At 39.2% G+C, this 14,759-nt stretch overlaps 1 pseudogene; it reads left to right on the plus strand.

Moving 5' to 3' along the window:
* The window catches only part of LOC131829046 (NXPE family member 2-like), a 53,361-nt pseudogene extending 38,951 nt beyond the window's left edge, over positions 1 to 14,410 (plus strand).
* Positions 14,411 to 14,759: the final 349 nt, after the last annotated feature.

Below are 14,759 nucleotides of genomic sequence, written 5' to 3' on the forward strand. Positions count from 1 at the left end.
GTTGCCAGAGGAAAGCAGGGGTGGGGAGATGCAGGTTTCCAGATATGGAATGAATAAGTCACGAGAAGAAAAACCACAACATAAGGAATATAGTCATGGATATTGTAATAGCATCGTATGGTGACAGATTGCAACTATGCTTGTGGTAGCCACAGCAAAATGTATAAATATGGTCAATCATGTTGTACACCTGAAACTAATGCAACATTGTGTGTCAGCTATCCTCAAGTAAAAACACAAGAAAAATCCAGAAGATGGGATATTCTGCAGAACAGAATTTAAAAAAAAATTTTTTTAACTGTTTTTTAACAAGTCAAGGTCAAGGAACAAAGGGAAGTTGTTTTAGATAACCATTTTAGATTAAGATTTAAAAAACAGAATGGTGATTGCCAGGGGCTGGGGGGGAAGGAAAATGGGGAGTTGCACATGGATATAAAGTTTGTTAAGCAAGATGAGTAAGTTCTAGAGATCTGCTGTAAAACACTGTCTCTAACAAGCAATACTGTATCATGCACCTTAATTGTAGAGAGGTCAAGTTGAGTCTCCTCACCACACACATTAAAAAAAACTTAACAAAATAAAAGCAAAGGGCACAAGGAAACATTGAAGTGATGGATGGATTTACTCCCTTGATTGTGACAATGGTTTTATAGGTTTATCACATGCCCAGTCTCAAAAATGTATAAATCAAATATGTCCAATACATCAATTATACTTCAGTAAAACTTTTTAGAAGAGAGACTTAAGAGGTAGAATATCCAATTATTGGAATGTGTGATCATTTAGTGGACCCTAGTTTGATAAAAGAGGTTTTGGGGACCACTGGAGAATTTTGTAAATGAATAGGGTATTAGAGGAACTTAAGGCATTATTGTAAATCTTCTTAGAAATGATAACGACTTTGTCCTTATGTAAGAAATGCCATTTTTAAAAAAAGAGGCATACATATATATTTGGAGGTAAAAATGTCATTTGTCTGACATTTACTTTAAAATACTTAAGCCAATACAAAACAAAATAGATGGAGAAATATATTAAAATGGTATTCATTGTTAAAAACCAGATAATAAGTTTCCGAGAATTCATTACATTATTCCATTCTACCCACTTACAGAAATGTTTAAAAATGTTCAAAATAAAAAGTGAGGAAGAATGAGTGCCCACAATTCCTGTGGTACGGGGAAATGCAAGAGGTCACATCCAACATCGCTACTTTTCTCTGGGTCAGCTGAAATTCATAATAAGGGTATAAATCTGGCAGAATTTCCAATGAAACTGCTGTGATTATAGTTACCTATAATCATTAGTGTAGCTGGAATGTTCAGGCTTCAGGAATCTGACAAAACTGAAGGTCACAAATTGTTTTTTTTTTTAATTCTTAGATAAGAATATATATGCTAAAGCAAGCCCAAGTACAATAGAATTGTATGACCTAGAAAGTGCTTTGCCCTGAGCAGTCCCTCCAAAGAGGGGTCCATTTCTGCTTTGGGTCATCAGGTAGTTAAAACATGGATCCAAGTTTATCGTTCTGGTTATTGATCATATAGACCTTAGAATCCATTAAGTAGCCATTGGGAAAGAGGAGAAATCTGGATCACTTTCAGCTTCTCTCCACCATTGTGAAATTTGTTCCTTATAGAGCTTCTGTTCATCTTTTTATTACTTTAGATAATAAAGTTAACTCTTGAACAATGCAGTGGTCAGGGGCGCTGGCCCCCATATAGCTGAAAATCCATGTAGAACTTTCTAAGCCCCCAACACTTTAATAGTTTGTTGACTGGAAGCCTCACCAATGACAGCGAACACATATGTCATATATGCATTATAAACTGTGTTCTTATAATAAAGTGAGCTAGAGAAAGGAAAAGTTAAGAAAATCATATGAGAAAATACTTTTGTGGTACTTTACTGCATTTACAGGAAAGTAATCTGTGTATAAGTGGACACGTGCAGTTCAAATCCATGTTGTTCAAGGTCAACTGTACATTTCATGTCCAACTGCCTGTAGTAAGGGTTTTCCTGCCAGCCAGTGAGAACAATGAAACTCCTCCACTGCTATTTCATCCTTCCTTTGACCTCCCTCCCTGGTCCCCCCAAAATGACAGAACAGTTTTAAAGAATGAATAACAATTTAGGAAATAAGGAAGAGGACCAACAGTGGAGGAGAACTATTGAAAGTTTCCAAAAATCAGACCACAGTGTTGGATCAGGAGGGTATGGGGAAGTAGTGGCTTTGTCTGGCAGAAGACTGGGTGCTGTGGACCCCTGGAGGCTGGGTGAGCTGTCTGGTTGTGACTTTGTTCCTCTCCACAGTTCTCAGTGTGGACTCCTACCCATTATTTTTACTATAGGTCTCTGTTATGAATCAGAGATGGAAGTGACTATCGGGCCATTGGATCCATACATGCAAGGAAAGTTAAGAGCAACAGAACCTTCACCTCCCCAGGATTGGTAGAGGGTCTGCAGAAGCAACTGGTACCATCCCTGAGCTTCTGGTGGTTTGGGGGTGGGGAGCGGGCGCTCAAGGCAATGAGTATCTTGTGTCTTTTCTCAAGCAGTTTCCTGACCTCATTCTTCTGCTGGGAACCTCTCAAGGTAAGTAGAGTCTGAGTGGGAAGTCCACGATGTCCAGCCTTGGGCCCTGGTTCTAATGCCACCCCCCTCCCCAGGTTCTGCTAGAAGCCTTGTGCTTCTCATCAGTACACAGGAGGCTACACCCCAATTAAAAAGGACAGACTGGGAGGAAGCTCAGCTGGGACAACTCTCAAGCCAGACTGTGCTACATCTGACCCCTATAAGGCAAAGGACAAATTTTTAAGGTCAAGAGGCTACCTAAGATGCCAAAGATGAGTTAGGCCATGGGCGACCAGAGTCCACTCTCATTTCCCATCCTCCTAGGCAAGGTACAGGTAAAGGTCCATTCCTTTCTCAAAAACCTCAAATGTTTTTTTGAAACATTACTGAACATGTGAGGTTCTCCAGCTGGTGATCAGAGCCCCAATTCCCCGCCCTCGCTGTCACACCTAACACTTCCAGAGTTGCTCAGCCCCATTCTCACACAATTCCTTCCCTAAAACCCAGTTCAAGTCTCTTGTACTGGGACTCTTAGGTCCATGGACATTTGTGTCTAGTTCACACACAGCTGAACGTGGATTCGGTCTACCTCATGGGCTGGGGTGCAGTTGGGGTAGTCTCTGACCTCCACAATGATCCAGGCTCAGGTTTTTTTTTTTTTTTTTTTTTTTTAACCTATCAGCAGGATTTGAGAGTTTAATAGTCTCCTTAAAACCATTTAACTAGTCTTCCAGGGAGGCTGCACCTCCAGGTGTCCTCCTTTTAAAGACCCTTTCAGGAAAAGGAGGTTGGAACAGTGCAAGTAAATGAATAGCTCCCTGTAAAGAGACTCCCCAAGGTCAGTTGACCTGGAGGACACAGAGCTGATGGGTCCGACTGCTGAACTCCACGTTAATAGTGGAGGAACACAGCTAGGGGAAGACCTACCTGAGGGAGTCTGACCTGGCCCCAGTCTCAGTCTCCTGCATCTCTTGATGAAGCCCCATTTATCTGTAAAGCAAATGTTTTTCCTCTGAAACTAAGAAAAGGCACTTTGCTGTTCCTGTTCTTTCATACAGGTCAGGAACATGGCAGGTTTTGTGTAGTAGAAGGCTTCTTGGTCGGAAGCTACAGTGTCCAAACCAGAGGCTACCAGCCACATGTGGCCATTAAGCACTTGATATGTGGCTGGCCCAAAGTGAGATGCTGTAAGCATAGAATGCTACCAGATTTGAAAGAATTAATATAAAAAAAAGTTCCAAAATGTAAGCTACCTCAATAATTTTCTATGTTAAAATGATAATACGTTGGGCTAAAAATTCAAATTAATTTCATCTGTGTCTTTACAGGTACGACTCCCATATTTCTGTTTTTAATGCATCCAGGTTGGGGCACAGTTAAGCTCATCATTCTGTATGAATGTCATACTCAGGATTTTTGAGAGGATCTGGCAAAGGGTTTCTTATTCTCCAGAGAACAGAAGTCCCTTTGTTCCCCAGGGGTGGAGTAACAAAAGAAACACAATGACCAGGCCTTCCCAGAGTAAGGAATGCTTGACAAGGTGAGTTCCATTCTTGAAATTGGTCACCTTTCTGGAACTACCTTCCTTTAGGTCTTGGCCTTTAGAAAATGACCCACCATATGTTCTCCTGTCCCTGGAATATTCTCTCAGTTCCAATGGGACTCCTTTAAGGTTGATTATTGTGAGTACACAGAAGTAGGACCTGGCAGCAATGTTCACGTGAAATCATCTGGTTTAGCTTATTCATTAAATTTCTTTAAAATTCCTAAATCAGTTATCAAGACTCTGTGCTTCAGAGTATAACAAATGATCCTTACAGCAGAACAACAATGGAATGATAAGGAACATACCTTAGTGTTCTGTGCAAATCACACACCTTGTCTCTGCATTATCTCCCCTGGTGGGTTCCTAACTATCCTGATGCTCCTCTTGTCTAGATTACAACCCATTTCTAGATACCCATGGTTAGAAAAAGACAGCCTGAATGTACCCACAAAAGAACTTAAGGGATTGAAGTGAGGTGCATAAAAACTGAAAATAAGCTGACAAGAGAAAGAAAAGAATGAAAAAATAGAGTAGATGATGATATTTAATAGTTTTGTAGAGGGGACTAGGCATCAGTCACCCGAAACAGGTTTTTAATATTGGTATTTTTCTTGGACTTCCCATAACCCCTGAGGAAGACACTAAAATCATCCCATTTTACAGAGGAGAAAGCTGGGACAGAGAGAGGTTAAATAATCTGCCAAACATCACACCAAGGTCAGTCACACCAGTTATCAGTGGCTGGACCAGGACTGGAACCAGGTCTGATTCTAGAGCTCACGCCTTTAATGATTGTATGGTATTAACTATCAGAGTTAGGATGGGGGACACAAGTGGAAAGAAGAATGTAAACCAAAAAAGAGAATAGAGGGAGTAAAATAAGTTTAACTTGGAATGTGAGTAACGTGGAGGGAGAGAAGTGAAAAAGCGAGAGAGCATGAAAGAGGAGGAGATCTAGAAAACCCTGAAGATTTCACCAAAAGACTGTTAGAAATAATAAATGAACTCAGGAAAGTTGCAGGATACCAAATATACAGAAATTTGTTTCTATATATTCATAAGAAACTACCAGAAAGGGAAATTAAGGCAATAATCCCCTTTACAATTACATCCAAAAAAAAAAAAATCTGGAAATCAATAATCAATTTAACCGAGGAAGTAAAAGAGCTGTACCGTGAAAACTAAGACATTTATGAAGGAAATGGAAAAGGATACAAATAAATGGAAGGATATACCATGACCATGGACTGGAAGAATATTATTAAAAATAGCCACAAGACCTATAGCAATATACAGATTCAATGCAATCCCTATCAGAAGACAAATATTGTGTTTGTGTGTGTGTGTGTGTGTCTGTGCGCGCGCACACGCGCTTTAACAGAACTAGACCGAATGATCCTAGAATTTGTATGGAAACACAAGAGACCCTAGTTAAAGCAATCTTAAAATTGGGAGTATCACACTCCAAGATTTTAAACTCTTCTACAAATCTATAGTAATCAAAGCAGTATGGCACTGGCACAAAAATAAACATATAGGTCAATGTAACAGGATAGAGAGCCCAGAAATAACCCCACACTTATATGGTCAATTAATTTACAACTAAGGAGGCAAGAATACATGATGGGGCAAATAAAAGTCTCTTCAATAAGTCATGCTGAGAAAGGTGGACAGCCAGATGCAGAAGAATGAAACTGGATCACTTTCTTATACCCTACAGAAAATAAACTCAAAATGGATTAAATACCTAAATGTGAGACCTGACACCATAAAACTTTTAAAATTTAAATTCAATTAGCCAACATACAGTACATAATTTGTTTTTGATGTAGTGTTCAAGGATTCACTAGTTGTGTATAACACCCAGTGCTCATCACATCATGTGCCCTCCTTAAAGCTCATCACCCAATTACCCATCCCCCACCCACCTCCCTTTCTACAACCCTGTTTCCCTGAAGTCAAGAGTCTCTCATGGTTGATCTTCCTGATTTCTTCCCATTCAGTTTTCCCTCCCTTCCCTTATGATCCTCTGCACTATTTCTTGTGTTCCACATATGAGTGAAGCCATACGATAATTGTCTTTCTCTGATTGACTTACTTCGCTCAGCATAATACCTTCTATTCCATCCATGTCAATGTAATTGAAAGGTATGCACCCTTTCTGATGCCTGAATAATACTCCATTGTATAAATGAACCACATCTTCTTTATCCATTTATCTGTTGAAGAACATCTCTGCTCCTTCCACAGTTTGGTTATTGTGGGCATTGCTGTTATGAATGTAGGGGCACAGGTGCCCTTTCTTTCCACTACACTGGTATCATTAGGGTAAATAACCAGTGGTGCAATTTCTGGGACATAGGGTAGATCTATTTTTGACGTCTTGAGGAAACTCCACACTGTTTTCCAGAGTGGCTGTACTGTCAGCAACTGTGTGAGAGGGCTTCCCCTTCTCCACATCCTTGCCAACATTTGTTGTTCCCTGTCTTGTTAATTTTAGTCATTCTAACTGGCATAAGGCAGTATCTCATTGTGGTTTTGATTTGTATTTCTCTGATGGAAAGTGATGTGGAACATATACCATGTGTCTGTTGGCCATTTGTATGTCTTCTTTGGAGAAGTGACTGAAGAAAGAGGAATTAAGAAATTGATCCCATTTACAACAGCATCAAAAACCACAAGATACTTAGGAATAAATCTAACCAAAGTAGTAAAGGATCTATACTTGAAAAGCTGCAGGACACTTATGAAAGAAATTAAGGAAGATGCAAAGAAAGAGATAAAAAAAAAAAAAAACTTTCCATGCTCATGGATTGGAAGAATAAATGTGAAAATATCTACACTTCCCAGAGCAATCTACACATGCAATGCAATGCATTCCCTATCAAAAGACCATTTACCTTTTTCACAGAGCTGGAGTAAACAATCCTAAAATTTGTGTGGAACAAGAAAAGACCCCGAATAGCCAGGGGAATGTTGAAATAGAATACCAAACTTGGGGACATCACAGTGCCTGACTTGTAGCTGTAATACAAAGTCGTGATCACCAAGACAGGATGGTACTGGCACGAAAACAGACACATAGACCAATGCAACATAATAGAGAGCCCAGAAATGAATCCTCAACTCTATGGGCAACTAATCTCTGACAAAACAGTAAAGAATATTCAATGGAAAAAAAGACAGTCTCTTTAATAAATGGTGTTAGGAAAATTGGACAGCCACTTGCAGAAGGATGAAACTGGACCATTCTCTTCCACTACACACAAAAATTGACTCAAAATGAATGAAAGACCTCAATGTGAGATAGGAATTCATCAAAATCCTAGAGGAGAACATAGGCAGTAACCTCCTCACCTAGACACAGGAACTTCTTTCAAGGCACATCTCTAAAGGCAAGGGAAACAAAAGTGAAAATGAACTTCTGGGATTTCATCAAGATAAAAAGCTTCTGCACAGCAAAGGAAACAGTCAACAAAACTAAAAGGCAACCTACAGACGGGAGAATATATTTGCAAATGACACAACAGATAAAAGGTTGGTATCCAAGACCTGCAAAGAACTTATCAAACTCAACACCCAAAAAACAAATAATCCAGTCAAGAAATGGGCAGAAAACATGAAGCCATAAAACTCTTAAAAAAAAACCCCCACAAAAAACCACCATAGGTAGGAAACTCTTTGACATCCATCTTAGCACTTTGGTTTTTGTTTTGTTTTGTTTTCCCCAGATTAATCCCCTCAGGCAAGAGCAACAAAAGGAAAAGCAATTGAAACTACATCAAACTAAAAAGCTTTTGCAGAGTGAAAGAAGCCATCAACAAAATGGAAAGGCAGCCTACTGAAAGGGAGAAGATACTTACAAATCATATATCCAGTAAGGGGTTAATATGCAGTTGACCTTGGAACATGGGTTTGAGTAACACAAGTCCACTTATACATGGATTTTTATAATACATCCAGTCCTGTTTTCTTCTTATGATTTTCTTAATAACATTTCCTTTTCTCTAGTTTAGTATAGGAATACAGTATATTATACACATACAAGATATGTTAACTGTTACTGGTAAGACTTATAGTCAACAGTGGGCTGGTAGTAAAGTTCTGGAGGGCACCAAATTTCATATACTGATTTGACTGCGTGGAGGATTGGGGCCCCTACCCACACACATTGTTCAAAGATAAACTGTATAAAGAAATCCTATAAATCAACACCCAAAAAACAAGCTGATTAAAGAATGGACAGATGACCTGAATAGACATTTTTCCCCAGAAGACATACAGTCGACAGACAAATGAAAAGATATTCAACAGCACGAATAATCAGTAAAATGCAAATCAAAACCACAGGGAGATCAGCAAAATACAGTAAAATAATGTGTAAAGTGCTAATTAAAACCACACCTGTCAGAATGGCTAGTATCAAAATGACAAGAAATGTTTTGTTGAAGATGAAGGAGTCAGGGGAACCTTCGTCAACCGTGGGCAGGAATACACATTGGTATAGCCACTATGGAAAACAGTATGGAGGTTTCTCAAAAAATTAAAAACAATACTACCGTACAATCCATAAATTCTACTCCTGGGTATTTATTCCAAGAAAACAAAAACAATAACTTAAAAAGAAATATGCCCTCCTATGTTCATTGCAGCATTGTTTACAATAGCTAAGATATGAAATCAACCCAAGTGTTCATCAATGAATGGTAAGATAAAGAAGATGTGGTATATATAGTCAAAGGAATATTACTCAGCCATAAAAATTTTATTACCATTTACAATAATATGGATGCATTTAGGGAGCATTATGCTAAGAGAAATAAGTCAGAGGAAGACAAATATTATGTGATTCCACTTACATGTAGAATCTTAAAAAAAAATGAACGAAATAGAAATAGACTCAAATGCAGAGAACTGGTCTTTGTCAAAGCAAAGGGAGAGGAGAAGATGGGTGAAATCACTAAAGGAGATGAGGCGATAAAGAGATACAAACTTTCACGTATAAGTCACAGGATGTATAGAGAATATAGTTCAACAATATATAACTTTGTATGCTCAATGACAGGTAATAACTAGACTTACTATGGTGATCATTTTGTAATGTATGTAAGTGTTGAATTGCTATGTTATACAATTGAAACTAATATAATATGGCATGTCAACTGTATTTGAATAAAACACTCACACACACACACACACACACAACAGAGAAGGAGGGAAGTGGAAAGAAAAAAAATTGCTTTTAATCTTTTCTTTATACACTTGGCCTGTTCGTATTCTCATATTTACCAGCAAGGCTTCTCTTTAAGCTATTTTTTCTGTATAGTTTAGTGAGTTCTGTTTGACGCTATTTATGGGGGTGCTACTACGGAACTTGTGAAGACAGACCCAGAGCCTTTGTCAGAGGGGACAACGTAGATTCTACAAGTCAGTGTTCTGAGTGGTGGAGAAATGTTTTTCCCAAAGAGACAGTGAAACCATGGTCTGCATAAAGACAAAAGGTTAACTTGAGGGTTAACTCCAAGGCCCATGAGCTGTTGTCCTGCTTTCTTACCTACTGTTCTAGCCTCAGAAGGATGTGCAATCCCCAATCCCCAACATGCTATGAAAGAGATGAACAGAGACACGTGTAGGCAGTGCTGGACCACACCCTATTCTCAGCTGGCAAGGACATCTCTAGCAGTCCAAGGCAAAACAGGAGAGGAAAACCAATGTGGTACCTTACATAGAGGGTATATAATTTAACAAAGGATTCTTGAGATTTCTAATTGATAGGGAAGGTGTCCTGATTTTTAAAATATCTGTTTGGCAAACAATAAATTGAAAACTGTATTTCCAACAAAATTTTGAACCAAAAAAAAAAAAAAAAAAAAAAAGAATAAAACAAAAGGAAGTTGCAGGGTAGAAACCATATATGTATATAAAGTTTTTAAACTGATAGCAGAGTACCTATATGTATAAGGCTGCATAGCTATGCAGTCAAATTCTAGCATCATCGCAGGAATGATGAATGTCAAATTTTGTGAATGCCTTTGGCTGTGAGAGAGAAGGGTAGCTGGACCAGAGATGGTATATTTTTAATTTTTACTTTTAAGCTGGGCAATGGCGACATGGGTGTTTGATCCATTATCCCCTAACCTTTACAGAAGGTTTTCAATTTACGGAAAAACTGCAAGGAGAAAAGGGAAGAAAGAGGTTAAGAAAGGAGGGAGGGAGGGAAAGAGAGAAAGACATGGAAAACAGGAGACAGAAAGGGAAGAATTACTGATTTTGAAATCCCAAGTGTAGAAAGCACAGAATTTTAGAAGTGCTTAAAAAAAAAAAAACCCACAGTAATAAATGATACATTTGGGCAAGAAGAGAGAGAAAAACCCAAGGTTACACCATATGGCAAAATTCTGTGGGGCATTCAGAAGGAAAGATCCTCAGGATGGGATTTATATTTGTGTGCACTTACGAATTCCTCTGAGCATGCACCAGCTGTATCCCCAAATGTGAGTTATCTTTATAAAGAGATGACTTTTCATGAAACAACACTCTTACCTAATATAGGGAGTGAGCAGACACTTCCTAGCTTTACAAAGTCTTTGGGGGGGGGGTGTTTGTCACAAAAATGATCCAAGCAACAAGTACAAACATCAATATAGAAAATAATGCAGGCTTTTCCTCCAAATGTAAAATAGATAGCATGAGCCTTATGATAGGTAGATATCACAGGGAACGTTATGCCAAAACACAAGCACTAGGACCCCCCTTGGCACTCACACTCTTCACTAGATCTTTTGTGCTCAGAAACTTCTGGCTGACATTCCAAATTTTACCCAGCTGTCCTTTCTTTACAGCTCAGCATTTATCAACAATGCTTTCTGTAGAGGAGAAAAATTAGAAACTAAGAATCTTCCTAAATTTCCTCTTAAAAAAAAAATGAAATGTCAAACTGGTTGGACAGAACAATAGCAATGATCATATCCTATAGGTGAAGGTGAAGATTATCTCCACCTGGCAGATGAGGAACCTGCAGTTCAAAGGGAAGTGAAACACTCAAGGTCACAGGAAGGGTAAATTCCTATCTGTATTGATTCCTAAACCAGATCCTAACTACAACACCATACTCCCTCTCTGGCTGCCAGTGAAAGCCCACACTCCAATTAGATTCTCCTCCCTGACCCATGAGTGAACTATGGAGCAGAAGTCTCTTTGCCTTTATCCCACCAGACTGAGGCCATGGAGCATCAAGAAACAGACATCGGGAACATTACACACACCTCCACCCCATAAGGAACCATGTCCTAGCCAATGGCATGTCAACGCTGACTTTCGAGAGGAACGGTCACCTTTGGCATTCTTTTTCCACCACCTTTTTCCTACACTTGACCAGTCCTTCACTGCATACAGGCCTTTGAAGCCCAACTATGACCTGGCCGCACCAAATGAAGACAGTTGTTTACCCTACTGACATATTTTAAGTGACCGTGAACCTTCCACTAGCTCAAGCAAGGAGTTCACAGTACTTCACTATACGTCCTCCTCCCAATCCCCACTCCCACCCCAAAAGAGGTCCTACTGATTTCTCATCATCCCCAAATGGGTCCCTCCTGTATGCCTGTGAATCAGTCCGTTGGCTGTATTTTGTTTGCTTCTTGACACTCCTCTCTGCTTTGGTTGTATGTTTGCTGATCAACCCATGACTGCAAAGCTACTTGAAGGAATATCCCTGTGGCTTCCATGGCTTTATTTTATCCTGTAGGTAACACTGCCTTCAGACACTGTTGCCTCTTCATGTTAACAAAGCCAGTGGTGCTCAGGGTGCCATGACAGCACTAGATTTCTGGTAAATGTCAGAGAATACTCACTCTACACTCTATGCTACCCTTTGACCCTGGAGTCACATACAGCACTGCCTGTCCCAGAGAGCAGAGAGTGTCCACATGAACACTTCTGAGGTGTAGCTCAGCCACCCACAGTCCCTATTATAGGTTATTAAGTCATGCAATCCTAGACCTTAGAGACGATGGCAAAGATTGAGGTTCCCCTTGTAGGAGGGGCCAAATTCCTGTTTTAGATCTGTGATTTTCAAAATGTAATATGGAACAGAATCACCAGGGAGGCTTGTTAAATCACAAGTGTTTCTTGAAGTGCATATCCATTGACAAGTGCTCTTGGCTTAGTTTATCTGAATAGGCTTTATTTTACTTATATATTAAAAGAACAAAGTTGTTCTTTTTTTTAAACTATGTAACTTTCTGTATTTGCTTTTGAAATCTTAATGGCCACTTCGGCTGAATAGATAACTAAGAATTGTTTCACAGAGACCCATGATCCAATTTGATTAATTGTTTTTAGTATTTTGACATTTTAAAAAAATTTAATTTATTTGAAAGAGAGAGAACACAAAGGGAGAGTGAGAGGGAGAAGCAGACTCCCCACTGAGCTGGGAGCCCAATGCGGGACTCGATCCCAGGACACCAGGATCATGACCCGAGCCAAAGGCAGACGCCCAACTGACTGAGCCACACAGGCATCCCAGTATTTTGATATTTATAACAACTTCTCCAAACCAAATTCTAAAGTAAGAAAAAGAAGAAATGTTCATTCATTTAGACTTATTTGATCTATTAAGTTGTATGGGAAACATCATGAAATAAAATATTTAACATTTCAGATCATATTTCTGGGAGTTATAGGACCTTAAAATTGAGAAATTACAGGAAATTCCCCCAAATCTGACATGTCCTGGTATAGTACTGTCAGTCATAATTTTAACTATTATCTTAGGATATTGTTTATCACAAAAATAATCAAACTTGTCAATTGCATCATTTCAATGTACATATGGGAACCCTCCCCAGATCTTTCACTGTGGCTATGTTCAAGCCTTCTGTTGTTACTCACAGACAGTCGTTCTATTCTGATGCTTTTGCAAAAATGTTTCTTGATCTCTAAAGGGATTCATGAGAAGGGCTCTACCAAGTACAGGTTTCCAATAACTTAAGATCATACCACTAGACCAGATAAGAATTTCTAGAACTGTAATTAAGGACTCCCTTTTCTCTTCCATACTTAAATAATAAAAAACTAAAATGATTTTTTTTGCTTACGTTCTCTCTACATCCTATGTTGGGCTCAAACTCATGACCCTGGGATCAAATGTTGCATGCTCTTCTGACCAAGCCAGCCAGGCATCCTTTTCTCTCTTAAACTTATAGCTATTTGGTGATACACACACACACACACACACACACACACACACACACACACACAGTGTGTGTATGTGAAGTATATTTTTACAACAAAAGTGGAAGCATTTAGTTTCTCTTTACCTGATCCTCCCAAAATTCAGAAATTTAACTTTTTTTAAGATTTTATTTGAGAGAAACAGAGAGCAAGCAAGTGAGCAAAAGTGAGAGGAAGGGGCAGAGGGAGAGACAGATTCCCTGCTGAAAGCAGGAAGCACAACTTGGGGCTCGATCCCAGGACCCCAGGATCATAACCTGAGCCAAAGGCAGATGCTCAACCGACTGAGCCACACTGGCATCCCCAAATACTTAATATCCTTTTTTTCATGACACTGTATATATTTATTTAAGTTTAGTAAGTATCAGTTCTCCGTGTAACAGGGCACCGTTGGGACAAGTCTGGAGCTTGGTTTATTAGCCTAGAGAGACTTTAAAGGTATAATTTGAGATTCCTTATTACCAAACAATTTTAAAGACCCAACTTTATAGAGCCAATAAAGCCCCATAGATATTATCCAAGTGTTGATGGAAGTGTCCTATTTGAGAATATGCACAGATTACTAGTCTTACCACAATTATGTAAATAATCAAGGCTAAGAATGCTTTTATAATCAAATTAGTTTCATCACATTTAATATAAGGGACTTAAAAAGTTGTTAAGACAGATAACTATGGTGTATCCATGATGGTGTATCCGTGACCCGATTCCAGGTCTGGTAATCATCTTTGAGGTGTTACCTACTTCTAAACTTCAGAAAGACCACCACCTACCACAGATCACAAGTGGACAACCTTCAGGCCTGTTGCTGTATGGGCCACTCAAGAAAAAGCAACAGGATACTTGACGACAAAGACCACCCCGCTGCCATCCAGGAAAACCCATCGGACTGGAGCGGCCATGCTCACTCCATCCTCTGGAAGTGCTTCCAGCTCCAATCCAGAAATCTTCCCAACTGAATGCACTCCAAGCTTAGAAACTGAATTTATAATTTGCCGGAACAATGAACCTTTGTTTACTTTTGTTCCTGTAGAAATGCCTCATCAAGTTACCTGATGGTTCGGGTCCTAAAGAGCCCTAGTTCAGGTGAAAGTTCCCATCAACACGGCCTTCTGAAAAAAAAACATCCTCGTGGCCTGTCCCAAGTGTTCATAAGCATATGTGTTTGCTATACAGCACATTATGATTATGTAAATAACTTAAAGATTTGAAACCCAACTGCACATAATCTAAAACTAAGGGTAAGACCCAATTCTGGTAATAACCCATTTGAATTATTGAGTTGTTTAAAGTCTTGATTCCTAGGGGTCGCTGCTCTGGACAATTTTTCAAATCCTTAGCTAGTCTCCTGAAGTCCTCATATTAACTTCTCTAGTACGGTATATAATCTCGAGGGTTTTAAATG

The sequence above is a fragment of the Mustela lutreola genome, chromosome 1, assembly GCF_030435805.1.
Source record: "Mustela lutreola isolate mMusLut2 chromosome 1, mMusLut2.pri, whole genome shotgun sequence".
Taxonomy (NCBI): Eukaryota; Metazoa; Chordata; class Mammalia; order Carnivora; family Mustelidae; genus Mustela; species Mustela lutreola.